Source organism: Ahaetulla prasina, chromosome 4 (assembly GCF_028640845.1).
Source record: "Ahaetulla prasina isolate Xishuangbanna chromosome 4, ASM2864084v1, whole genome shotgun sequence".
Taxonomy (NCBI): Eukaryota; Metazoa; Chordata; class Lepidosauria; order Squamata; family Colubridae; genus Ahaetulla; species Ahaetulla prasina.
In genome coordinates this window covers 150,826,442-150,839,856 of record NC_080542.1, presented here as the reverse complement: position 1 = coordinate 150,839,856, position 13,415 = coordinate 150,826,442, and the positions used below count along the sequence as shown (strand labels likewise).

Sequence of the window (13,415 nt, the reverse complement as noted above, 5' to 3'; positions counted from 1 at the left end):
ACAGCTGACTCAAACCCGAGGCGAGCGGAGGACTTATCTGAATCCAATAAAGTCCAGCGACGCCAACCGGTTCCTCCTGAAGACAGCAAGGACGACTCTGCCAATAATCCAGGGCCGGACGGCCCAGAGGAGGAGCTGGGAGGAACAAACAGTCCCTCCGACCAGCTCGACTCACTCCCAGAGAATGAATTGCGCAGGTCAGAAAGAGTTAGGAGACGCCCTGTCTACCTGCGTGACTACGTGGAAAAATAACATGCAAATTTTATGTAAATATGGGTACAATGCGTTCTGGGAGGGAAGGAGTGTAATGTATTTAAACTTTAGGAGGGAAGTTTGGGCGGGAACTAGCACGTTGCTGATTGGTTGAAGCCTCAGCCAAAATAGTATTTAAAGAGGGGTTCTTGCCTGTTGTTCTTTGCTGGGATCACTATAAACTAAAGAGCTGTTGTCACTCACTGGTCTCCTGCCTCTTCATTGCCCAAACCTAACAACACCGACAGGAGTGGGAGTTGCACACGATGGGCTTCTCCTTCATCTGGACACGCATCTCCCTGGGACTGGCTTGCTGCCATAAGAACTTGGATAAGAGAGAGCCAACCTAGAATTAAAGAGGAATATCCTGACAGTGAGAATGGTTGATTAGTAGAACGGCTTCTCTCCAGAAGTTGTGCGTGCTCCATCACTGGACGCTTTTTAAATTAGAGACTGGATGGCCGCTTGTCTGGAATAGTACAGGGCAGGGGGGTCAAACTCATAGCCTGTGGTATGGATGCATCACGCATTGGCCATGCCAGTGCCCGGTTTAGCGAAGTGGGGGAAAGTCTCAATATGTCACGTAACGACTCAGTGACAACCCAAGTCTGTTATAGGGGGTCTCCTGCTTGAACAGGGGGCTGGACTAGAAGACCTCTAAGATCCCTTCTAGCTGATTTCTGCTTAATTCATTAAACCTCCGAGACCCCTTCCAACTCTGCTATCATTCTGGGATCCTGCAAGGAGGCAAGGGCAGGCGCCATGGGCACCGCTGGGCCTGTACCAAAGCATCTTTTCCCACTTCAGCTGCCAAAAAAGAGGGCTTCCCTCAGATGGAGGACAAGCCAGCTGTTTCCTTCCAGGGTTTTCAAAAGCACAAAAAACAGCCAAAGAAATCGCAATCCAGAGGGGAAAAAAGGAACTCTGAACCCAATCCCTGAACCCAGCCCCTTTCCTCCGCCCGCCTTGCTCCCATCATACCCATCTGTCTGTTGCTTCTTTCCACTCCCGGCTGTTCCCTTTTTCAGGACCTTCGCCTCCTTTCCATCCGAGTGCAAACTTCTCTGCCTTCCATCCCTGTCACCTGCTCTGCATCCCGGCTCTCTCCTGGATCAAAGCAGCTCAAGGACACCCCTTTTGGGTCTGGTATGGCCCAAGACTGCCTTGCTTCTCCAATCTTTCTTTTCCCGAGTCTTCTGCTCTGCATTTAGCCAGCAGTCTGTCCCCACTGGATTCCTTGGCCCCTTAACATGCCCGACTTCCATTCCCATGTGAAACGATATGCAGAAATCTACCGTATTTTTCGGACTAGAAGACGCAACGGTGTATAAGACGCACCAACCTTTCCACCCTCTTTTGGGGGGGGGGAGTGCATCTTATGCTCCAAAATGTATGGTATTTTTAAGCGCAACCATTTTTTACTCCTTCTTCCCAACAGGCAAAAACAATTCCTGGTATCCCATGAGCCTCTGCGCCTATTAGCTCTCCTCTATCCATCTCCCAGTGGTTCATACAGAGGCCTCCTACTCTTTCATGCCCCCCCCCGGCACATCTCTCCACAACTCTTACAAATATTCTCCATCATGGATCTCCCATCGCTCTGATGCCCACCCCTGCAACAGCAGTGCAGAGCCCTGTCTACACACAAGGCACACATTCAGCCCAGAGATGGGATTCAAATCCCAGGGCTACCAGTTTGCTATCGGTAGCACATGAGTGCGCACCCTTGCTTTGCAAGTACGCAGCACTTCTGCGCATGCACAGAGCACTTTTGATGATGTTGGGGTGGATGGGTGAAGCCTCCTGCCACCGCCGCTACCAATTCGCACGAACTGGGGTGAATCAGTAGAAACCCACCCGATTCATCCCCAAGCTTTCCCCTCTTCCTTAAGCCCCCCTCCCTAAACTCATTCAATAATCAGGGGGCTCCATGCATTCCCCGGTAGGGGCTTTGCTAACCTGAGCAGCTAGCCCCACCTTCCCATCTGGACCAAGTTAAGGCTCACCTATGCACCTCTGGGCTTTCAAATCCATGAATGTGAACTGCCTTTCTTGCCCTCGGGCACGGATGGGGAGTGCGAAAATCTCTTCACACCTCACCCAACATCACTTCCCCACTTTCACCTGTTTGAACTTTAATAGAGACAAATATTGCTCGGGGGCTTCGCTGGGGTCCTTGGGGGGCTCCTTGAGTGGCGGCTGGATGCCAGGGCGGTGACGACGGCGATGGCAAGACTATCGTGGAAGACGTCCCGCATTGGCGACGGACACTGCTCTTTTCTCCTTTTGTTGGAACCCCCGTGAGAACTGGGGGGGGCGGACCATCTTAGTTCCACCCAGGATTATGCTACTGAAACTATGCACTTTTAAGACCTCTCCGTTTTCCAGCTGGAGGTTTCTGTCCAATGACTGTCGTTTGAGACTTCGACAAACCAGGATACCACCATTCTCTTTACTCTCTGATGACTTTCTCACATAATCAGCTTCTTGCACTGCGAGATGCCCCCCTCTCGCGGGTACGGCCCTTCTCTTTATCGAGGGCCTACCTCGATGACGGATTTTGGAATCCCGAGAGGTGGCATGCTTCAAAGAGAGGGCTAAGGAGGTTTTTAAATTCATGTTTTTGTAAATTTTTAGCTAATTCGAATAAGGGGTTAGGGGGTGGGGTGGGTGGGGGGGCATGCCCACAGGGGATTAGGCTAGTCCCTTCTAAGGTTCACGATCTGGAGGTCTGTAAATTGGAGGTTTTGGAGGAGGTTAAGGCTCGACCATGTATGGGTACTTCCATCTGCACGGTTCAAGGGAGGGGCAGGTATGGCGGAAGCAGGGGCCAGTATCAGGTTCGGGGAGTGCGCCCTCGCTGTTTAAAAGTGATACCGCACTCCGGGCCCCTAGGCTTGACTCAGGTCCCGAGTGGTTATATCCCCCGGAACCTGGACCTTCGGCTGATGCTATGTAATGCTAGGTCCGTCATGAATAAGGCCCCCCTCATATTCGATCTTATTCAAGAGGGGGGAGCGGACCTAATGGGCATTACGGAGACCTGGCTAGGCACAGGGGGGGGGTTCCCCTCACCGAAATGTGCCCGCCGGGTTTCCGTGCATTCCATCAGCCGAGGGCCCAGGGTAGGGGTGGGGGAGTAGCGGTTGTTATTAACGAGAGTCTGGCTCCGAGGGAGGTCACTGTCCCGCAGATAAACGGTTGTGAAACCCTCTTCGTGAGGTGGGGCCGGGGGGTGCAGGTGGGCTTGCTGATCACGTACCTGGCTCCTTGCTACGTGACGGCAGCCCTGCCCGAGCTGCTGGAGATGATAGCCGGGACGGCGGTTGAGACCCCCAGGCTTATGGTCATGGGGGATTTCAACTTGCCGTCGGCGGGCGATTCGTCAATGGCAGCTCGGGAGTTCATGGCTTCCATGACGGCCTTGGACCTGACCCAGGTAGTTACGGTCCCCACCCACGTCGGGGGTAACACACTGGATTTGATTTTTGTCTCGGGACAGTGGCTAAATGATCTGGAGTTAGGGGGACTAATATCTCAACCCTTGTCATGGTCTGATCATTTGCTCCTTCAGCTAGACTTTCGGACCGCTGCACCTCACCGCAGGGAGACGGAACCGGTTCAATGGTTCCGTCCCAGGCGCCTGATGGACCCTGAGAGGTTTCTGACGGAGCTTGGGCCATTTCCGAGGGAGTTAGCCCACGGCTCGGCTGAGGAGCTGGCGGCCGCCTGGGATGAGGCGGCCGCTGGAGCCTTGGACCGCGTCGTGCCTTTGCGGCTTCTGACCCGGCGACGAACTCGACCAGCTCCCTGGTATAACGAGGAGCTGAGAGAGATGAAGCGCCGGAAAAGAAGCCTAGAGAGCGCCTGGAGGTCCAGCCGCTCCGAACCAGACCGAACACTAGTGAGGTCATATATTCAGACCTATCTAGTGGCGATCAGGGTGGCGAAACATAACTATTTCTCCGCACTCATCGCATCGGCAGATAATCGCCCAGCCACCCTGTTTAGGGTGACCCGCTCCCTGCTTAGGCAGGAGGCTCGGGAGGACCCCTTACAGGGACGTGCTGAGGATTTTGTTCAATATCTGTCTGATAAAATCGCTCTGATTCGGGATGGCTTGGACACTGATTGGATAGATTCAGGTGGGATGGCGGAGGCGAGTCTTGAGAATGTTATCTGGGATGAGTTCGACCCTGTGACTCCTGAGGACATGGACAGGTTGTTGGGTAGGCTGAACTCCACCACATGTTTATTGGACCCGTGTCCCTCCTGGATGGTGCTGGCCACCCGGGAGGTTACACGAGGCTGGCTCCAGGAAGTTACCAACGCTTCTTTGTTGGAGGGTGCTTTCCCTGCCGCTTTGAAAGAGGCGGTGGTGAGGCCCCTCCTTAAGAAGCCCTCCCTGGACCCGGCTATTTTAGCGAACTATCGTCCAGTCTCCAACCTTCGCTTTTTAGCGAAGGTTGTTGAGAGTGTGGTGGCATATCAGCTTCCTCAGCACCTGGAGGAATCTGTCTATCTGGACCCGTTCCAGTCCGGTTTCAGGCCCGGTTACAGCACCGAGACGGCTTTGGTCGCGTTGGTGGATGACCTCTGGAGAGCCCGGGACAGGGGTTGTTCCTCTGTCCTGGTCCTTTTAGATCTCTCAGCGGCTTTTGATACCATCGACCATGGTATCCTGCTGCGACGGTTGGAGGGATTGGGGGTGGGAGGCACCGTTTATCGGTGGTTCTCCTCCTATCTCTCTGACCGTTCGCAGACGGTGTTGGCAGGGGGGCAGAGATCGGCCCCGAGGCGCCTCACTTGTGGGGTGCCTCAGGGGTCTGTTCTCTCGCCTCTCCTGTTCAACATCTACATGAAGCCGCTGGGTGAGGTTATCCGTGGGTTCGGGGTGGATTATCATCTGTACGCTGATGATACGCAGCTGTACATTTCCACCCCGAACCACCCCAACGAAGCTGTCGAGGTGATGGGCCGGTGCCTTGAGGCCGTGCGGGTCTGGATGGGGAGGAACAGGCTCCAACTCAACCCTTCCAAGACAGAGTGGCTGTGGGTACCGGCGTCCCGGTACAGTCAGCTTACACCATCGCTGACTGTGGGGGAGGAAGTACTGACCCCCAGGGAGGGAGTGCGCAACTTAGGCGTTCTCCTGGACGATCGGCTGTCCTTAGAGAACCATTTGACAGCCGTCGCCAGGGGAGCATTCTATCAGGTCCATCTGATTCGCCAGTTGCGCCCCTTCCTTGACCGTGACGCCTTGCGCACAGTCACTCACGCCCTCGTCACTTCCCGCCTGGACTATTGCAATGCTCTCTACATGGGGCTCCCCTTGAAGAGCACCCGGAGGCTCCAGTTAGTCCAGAATGCGGCCGCGCGGGTGATAGAGGGAGCACCGCGTTGCTCCCATATAACACCTATCCTGCGCGGCCTGCACTGGCTACCGGTAGTCTTTCGGGTGCAATTCAAGGTTTTGGTGACCACCTTTAAAGCGCTCCATGGCTTAGGACCGGGATACCTTCGAGACCGCCTTCTGCCGCCGATTGCCTCCCAACGACCTGTGCGCTCCCACAGAGTGGGCCTCCTCAGGGTGCCGTCGACCAAACAATGTAGGTTGGCGGCCCCCAGGGGGAGGGCCTTCTCTGTGGCGGCACCAGCCCTGTGGAACGAGCTCCCTCCAGGATTACGACAACTACCCGACCTCCGGACCTTCAGACGGGAACTGAAGACTTTATTGTTTCAGCGTGCAGGACTAGCCTAAGATAAAAGGTTTTAGCATATTTTAATGGGGTTTTTATAGGTTTTTTATTTTTTAGTGATCAGGCCATGATATTATCTAGTTTTAATTGGGTTTTAATGTTTATTTATTGTACTGTTTTAATATGCCTGTGAACCGCCCTGAGTCCTACGGGAGATGGTGCGGTATATAAGTTCGATTAATAAATAAATAAATAAATAATAAATAAATATTGGCTAAGGAAGTGCCAACTCCTTGGCTCAGGAAGTGGAGAAAATATTGGTATAGGAGCCAGAGGGGAGACAAGTGGGCCGGCCCCACAGCTCTGAAAAATCACACAGGAGCATTTGGAAGGGGAACGAAAATGGGGGCGGGACCCAGCAGTGCCTGGCGCTGCCAAAGAGACATCCAGCAGAGAAGCATAACTCTGAATTATCTCCGTGGAGTTGCATTTCAAGAGTTGCATTTCAAGACAGGAAGAAGAAGAAAAAAAGAAGAAAGAGAAGGAGGAGGAGGAAGGGTTATGGGGTCCTGGGTGCTCTCTGAGCTGGGTGGTTTCCTGGCAGATGGTTCATTACCAAACTAGGTAACAACATCAGTGCAAGAAAGGTATGGGGTTTGTGGAGGAGGAGGAGAGGGGAGGAAGAAGAGGAGGAGGGGGAGGGGGAGGAGAAAAGAAGGGATGAAGTGGAAAACAGAAAATGCAGCAGAGAGAATACTAACCTTTCTCCCTCCATTCACAATGGAGGTGCTGCAACTTGTCCCTTTTAAGGTAGTCCCCAGGAGGGAATGGGATGGGGTTGGGGAAGCAGCTGGAATGGAGCCATTTTTGTGAAAGGCATGAAAATAGGGAAGGGGATTTTCCTGCCTGTCATCCATTCCTCAATCTCAGCATAGACTGAGGGAAGGATGGTAAACAGGAATATTCCACTTCCCATTTTCTTCCCATTCGTGACAAGGAGTGGCTGGGAGGGGAGGGGCCGGTGAGGAGTTCCTCGATGTGAGTGATGTCTAGTTGGCCACGCCCACCCAGTCACATGACCTCCCCCCAACATCCATGCCCACGGAACTGGTAGGGGAAATTTTTTAATTTTACCCCTGGGCAGAAGCAATCCCTCGAAGCCGACTGGAATCATGTGGCAGTGAGGACACAAGAGCATCACAAAAAACCTGTGTCCACTCTCAAGCGCATTTTGTTACCAATCGTAACTGCCGGAGGCCCTTCTACGGACGCCCCAGGCAGTGGTGGGATTCAAATAATTTAACAATCGGTTCTCTGCCCTAATGATTTCTTCCAACAACCAGTTCACCAAACTGGTCAGAAAGTTAACAACTGGTTCTCCCGAAGTGGTGCAAACTGGCTGAATCCCACCTCTGGCTGCAAGGACAGCAAATTGCCACAGTCCAGTTGTGAGGTATTTAGGGCATGGCTGACCACCTGAAAGTTCGTCTCGTCCAGTGGTGGTATTGAGCTGGTTCTATCTGATACAGGCTAACAAGTAGCGGCAGTTGTGGGAGGTTCCACCCACCTGCTCAGACATAATCACGTCCCGTTTTTGATGTTCTGCGCACATGCAGGTCCTGTGCATGCGCAGAGGTTTTGCACGTGAGGAAAACGAGCAGAGACATGTGTAAGCTCACATTTGCAAACCGGCAGCGAAGGTAAGTGAATACTATCCCTGACCTCATTACAGAAAAGGCACAACTGGCACCACACAAGAACAACCTGCCACAGAGAGGAGGGGGGGTGTCAGGCTGTTTTCCAAAGCACCTGAAGGCCAGACAAGGAACAATGGATGGAAACTGATCAAGGAGAGGTTCAACTAGAAATAAGGAGAACTTTTCTGACAGAAATCAGAAGTCGCCTTTAGAAGTTGTGGGAGCTTAATCACTGGAGGCTTTCCAAAAGAGATTGAACTGCCATTTATCACAAATGATGTAGGGTCTCCTGCTTGGGCGGCGGGGGGGGCGGGGTTGGACTAGATGACCTGCAAGGTCCCTTCCAACTCTGTTAATCTGTATCTGTAGAGCCTCCTGACCACGCCTATTCTTTAAGCAGCAGCTGTAGTCCAGGAGGCCCCCAGGTTGCACACTTCCTCCTCTTTGGGGCAGCCCTGAAGTAGTGGAAGACCACTATTTATTTATTTATTTATTTATTTATTTATTTACATTTATATCCCCCCCTTCTCCAAAGACTCAGGGCGGCTTACATTGTGTAAGGCAATTATCTCATCCTATTTGTATATTTATATACAAAGTCAACTTATTGCCCCCCCAACAATCTGGGTCCTCATTTTACCTACCTTATAGAGGATGGAAGGCTGAGTCAACCTTGTCTATCTATCCTGTCCCCTCTGTGCCTTTATTTCATTAAACTAGATACCCCCAATTCCTGCAACCCTTCTTTGTATGTTTTAGCTTCCCCACCAGCCAGCAGACAGTCTCGTGGCCTCTCCCACCTACCTACCCACCTACTCCCAGCAAGGAATGGGTCACCCTAAGCAGGTACAACCGGGCCAGGGGTGAAATTCAGCAGGTTCTGACAGGTTCTGGAGAACCAGCAGTGAAAATTTTGAGTTGTTCGGAGAACTGGCAAATACCAACTCTGGCTGGCCCCAAAGTGGGGTAGGAATGGAGATTTTGCAATATCCTTCCCCTGCCATGCCCACAGAACCGGTATTAAAAATAATTTGAATTCCACCACTGAACCAGGCCATAGGTCACCTGAGACGGGCTTGTCAAAGACGCCCGTCTCCCTGCGGGGGAGCGTGGCACCGCAAGTTGAAGGGCAAGCAAACCCGTCCATGGCTACAGATCGATGGTCACATCCGCTAACGCCACATCACATCGGAAGGACCCCGAGACAGAGACCAGATTTAACATGGAAGTAGATTCCCTCCACACGTCATCTATGGCCTCTTTGCTTCCCCTCCCTAGCCGATGCAGACCCTTGGGGGGACCTATTTCCAGGAGAGGAAACCCCCCTTCTGGGCTCACCCAAGTTTCAGGAATGCCCCCCAGGTCAGTGCCCTCATTCATAACCAAGTATGGATGAAGGCAGCCTTGTTACCTCTGGAACTGGCCTTTGATGGCAACTGCCAGAGCCCGGGACCACCAAGAACCCTAACGGATTAACAGAGTTGGAGGAAGGGACCCCTCCCTAAGCAAGTTGCCTGATCCAGAGGATGGATCCCCAGGGCAAGATTTGTCTCTAACAACTTCCCAGTGGCTTTCCCTCAAACGGCAGGTGTTCCCCCTCCCCCCGACTTGACTAAACGCCCCCAAGTCTGGCATTTATATAAAATGGCATATAAGTCTCAGTGCTCAGGCAACAAGGAAGCAGGACAGCCTCGTGGCTCCTTCCCGATGGCGGTTGCACTGCACAAAACCGGAGGTGGATATTTTGGGTCTTCTTGGAGAAGGTTTTTTTTTTTGAAAAGTGTCCCTCAGCCACCCCTCCCCCTGATCTGTCTTCCAAACCGGAGGTTTAACTCCACGTCTTCAGATTTGCTTTTGTCTTTCATCTGAGGAAAGAGCACTGAAGGGGCCTTTGATGAATTGATGAATCAGAATAGAGCTGGAAGGGACCTTAGAGGTCTTCTAGTCCAGCCCCCAGCTCAAAGGGGAGACCCTGTACCATTTCAGACAAGTGGCCATCCAGTTTCTTCTTAAAAACCTCCAGTGATGGAGCGCCCACACCTGGTAGCAAGCGGTTCCACTGGTTAATTGTCCTCACTGTCAGGATGCTGAGAACAAAAGCCACTGGATACCCTCCACAAAGGGCAGGCAGAGTGCCCCACCACCCTCCAGATGGGTAGCTAGCAGGAAAACCACACAGCCAGACCTCAAACAAAGAAGCAGGTCCAGTCGCCCCACGCTCCACTCCAGACCCCGTTTGGGCCTCTGGCCTGGCCCCTTCTCCCAAGGGACAGATAGCTCCGCTTGGTTTGGCCAGCTTCTTCCCTCCTTCGTTCCGGAGCCCAACTGGGTGTCACCCAGGTGACAGGCAGCCTTCACCCCCCCTTCTCTCCCCCACCCACGCACTGTCCCTGCCTGCAGCTGGAGGGTGGGTGGGTAACCAAGCTGGGCCATGCTCTAGGGACCTTGCTCCACTCCCCATCCCCATGGCTGGCTGGCAGCTGTGCAGGGGGCCACTGGGCTGGGAGGTGGGGGAGACAGCATTGGGGGAGCCAACACAACCCTCTTCCCAGAGCGCACACCTGCTGCTGTTACTAACCCTTCCCCCCTTTCCATCCGCTAGCAATGGGACCCCATGTCCCGTCTAACTGGCCCAGGATGTTCCTTGGCCACATCTCTGGCACTGCGCATGCAGCTGACTTGGGTCCACCTGTTGCTGCCCGTTGTTGTTCCCTCCCAAGGAAGCTCAGCTGCTTCCCATCAATCACAGTCCGACAGAGCCTGATCAAAAAATGGTCTCTTGGTTTCTGCCCTGTTTTGTGGGCCCCTGGGAATAAGAGCTGCCCAAGGGAGCCTCTGGGGCTTCGGCTGGGTTCAGAAGGGTGAGCTGTCCGAGGAGGAGGGGGGATCGGGGTGCTGGGGAGCTGAGAGGAAAGGGAACACCTCCCACCGCCCCCACACCCCGAGGAAGGAAGAAGGGCCCCAGCTGGAAAGGAGGGCAACCACTTCAGGGGGCATGAGGCCTCCGGCAGACGGGATGACAGGCAGAGTGGAGGAACTGGCTGAACCATGTTCTGCTCCGGCCTTCTCACTTCTTGGCCATCAATCCAGCGTACAGAATGACGGGTTGTGATATCGGACACCAGGATAAATTCCCACACCGGCAGCCAGTCTGGTAGCTTCCCTCCCTGCATGGGGGTCAAGCAAAGCTTGGATGGTTATCCCTTGCCAGACTGAGGTCTGGATCTGTGGCCTGAGTGGCCGGGTGGACTGCTGGACACAATGGCCAAATCGAGGCACCTGCGAGAGCCTCAGATCACCCCATCCAGGCATGGGATGGGGGGGAACTTTGTAAGCAAGAAAAGCAATCAGCAAGTGGGGTGACCAAGGAGACAGATGGGGAACCTGTTACCGGAAGAGATGCTCCTCTTGGGTGGGCAAAAGGGCAAAACAGCCCCTAGGATGTTCAACACAGAGTTTGTAGCAAAATCAACTGCCTGCGAAGGGTCCTGGGTTTGGGGCTGAAAGGCGAAAACAGAAGTAGTACACTTCGTCCCATAATTGGGTAGACCAATTATGATAGACCAGTCTCACCAGAAAAAACCCTTAGTCCCTAGGATGCTGTTTGCATGGGTGTGTTGGGGGGGGCAGGTCCTTTCAGCCCTCCAGCTGGGCTCCAAATGATGCTTCATGAAGTGGGACAAAGCAGGCAACCTACCAACTTCTCTGTCAGTATGAAATAAATCATTTGACGTGAACAAGGGTCTCAAGTCAGCGAACCCCAATCTTTTGCAGGGCGGGGACCTGTTCTGTGAAGAGAGGTTTTTCCCACAGATTGGAGGGGATGTGGTTTGGAGCGCTGCCGGGATGCTTGTTTATACTGGCTGATTTCTGGCACACCACGGACTGGAGCCTGTCCACGGACTGGAGGCGTGGGGGTTTGGGGACCCTGGTGTAATGCACAGAAACAAAGCCTGTGATAGGCCAGAGCAGCCCTAAACTTCCTCTGTTTTACAGGCTGTTCAGAAGAAGGCTGGAGGTGGCACATGCCGTGATCTCAGCCCGGCTTCACCAAGGCTTCACCATGATCCTTTGATTGGCTAGAAGGCAAAACATTGACTACAGGAGGTTGCAGTCCCAACTCAACTGACTCATCCACGGGGAGAGCACAGCATCTTTAGAAATCACCTGGGTAAATGGGTAGTTGGGGACAGTGACCCCAGTCGCTCCCAGCGGCTACCTGGCCAAGCAGCAACTTAGGAGCTCCTCAGCCCTGCGACGTCCAGGGCTGGCAGATTGGAAGACAGAGGCTGCATCCTATGCCACAGACCCAGAGAATGTCACCAAGCTGCAATGGGGATGCTTTGCAAAACCTTGCTCTGCATGGACCAGGCCGTGGTTACTTTAATACGATCTCTGCAATTATAGTGTTGCTGTTATTGTTTGGGTGCAATTACTATGGCCATGGGTGTTCGTAGCCGGCAGGTTTCAAAGCTGCCATACAGAAGCCGAAGGATGCAGAGCAATAGTGGGTTTCTACCGCTTCGCCCCGTAGAAGTGCCACTCATGAGCGAACCAAGTGCAAGCATGCATGCTCCCGATTCCGAACCAGTAGCGAAGGTAAGTGGAACCCACTACTGGTGCAGAGATTCTCCAGCCCAGAGGTTCTAGTTGCAGCCCTTCTCCATCGGGCTACACAGCCCCCCCACAAAAAAAATCTGGCTGTCTTCTTCTCCTGGGTTTTTTAAATGAGGGAGGAAGACTAAGAACCAGCCTCTGGGGGTGGGGGAGTGAATCAGGCAAGCAAATGCCCCCAGGGTTTGCTGTGGACTGCCCAACAACTTCCTCCTTCTCTTCCTCCTCCTCCGTCTCCACCTTTCTTCCTCGACTGTCCCACCCTAAGGTGATGAGAGCCAAGAAGAAACTTCACTCAGCAGGACGCAGAGAGTTTGGCACAAATTCAGTGCCAACTGCAACTTTGGGAGCGATGGCGTCTCGGAAGCTGCCATTGGAACTCCTCCTCTTTCATTTTTGATTTTTAAAAAAAGGTTTGAAAGCCCTTAAAGGAACCAGGCCAGGCCTTCCTCCTGGGACTCCCCAAGAACGGAGCAGTTTGGGAGGAAGAGATAACTCCGATCCCACCACAGGACAGAAAAAAGCCATGGCAACATACTATATATATATATATCCTTTTCAGCTCCACTCCATTCCAAGCTGCTTCTACCCTGTTTCCCCTAAAATAAAACATCCCCTGATAATAAGCCCAATTGGGCTTTTGAGCGCATGTGCTAAAATAAGCCCCCCCCTGAAAATAAGCCCTCCCCAAAAATACTTAACCGCACATGCAGCGGGTCCCCGCCATTTCCTCTGGTTAGGGTTAGGGAGACAGGTAAGACAGCAAGAGGAGCCCCATCTTGCTCCATGCGCCCCAAAGTAATAAGACCTCCCTGAAAATAAGGCCAAGCGTTTATTTCGGGGTTCAAAAAAATATAAGACAGGGTCTTCTTTTTGATAGAAACACACTAGAAAGGCTCCATTCAGGCCCTGCAAAGTTAAAGGGCTCCCTTTGCTTTGATTTAATGCCTTAGGAGGTCTTCCCATCTGGATACCATCTAACACAGGGGCCCACAACCTTTGGGGCAGAGCCCACTACCAGGCTGGGCCACCTGAGTGACCAGCTGGGGCACCAGCACAGCCCTCCACCTGTGAGAGTCATGGAGGGGTCTCACAGGAGTATCACGGGCACTCAGGACCCCACACATACAAATGCTCGTGGCCACACTCACAT

At 53.1% G+C, this 13,415-nt stretch overlaps 1 protein-coding gene across 4 annotated transcripts in view; it reads right to left on the bottom strand.

The window, feature by feature from the left end:
* The window catches only part of SMARCD3 (SWI/SNF related, matrix associated, actin dependent regulator of chromatin, subfamily d, member 3), a 40,114-nt gene that overhangs the window by 18,529 nt on the left and 8,170 nt on the right, over positions 1 to 13,415 (bottom strand). The window contains exon 2 of one of the 4 annotated variants that reach the window (XM_058179340.1): positions 457 to 598. The exons of the other annotated variants lie outside the window; for them this stretch is intronic. The gene's annotated coding sequence lies outside the window, so the exon portion shown is untranslated. The remainder of the gene's footprint in view (positions 1 to 456; positions 599 to 13,415) is intronic. 4 annotated transcript variants of the gene reach the window in all.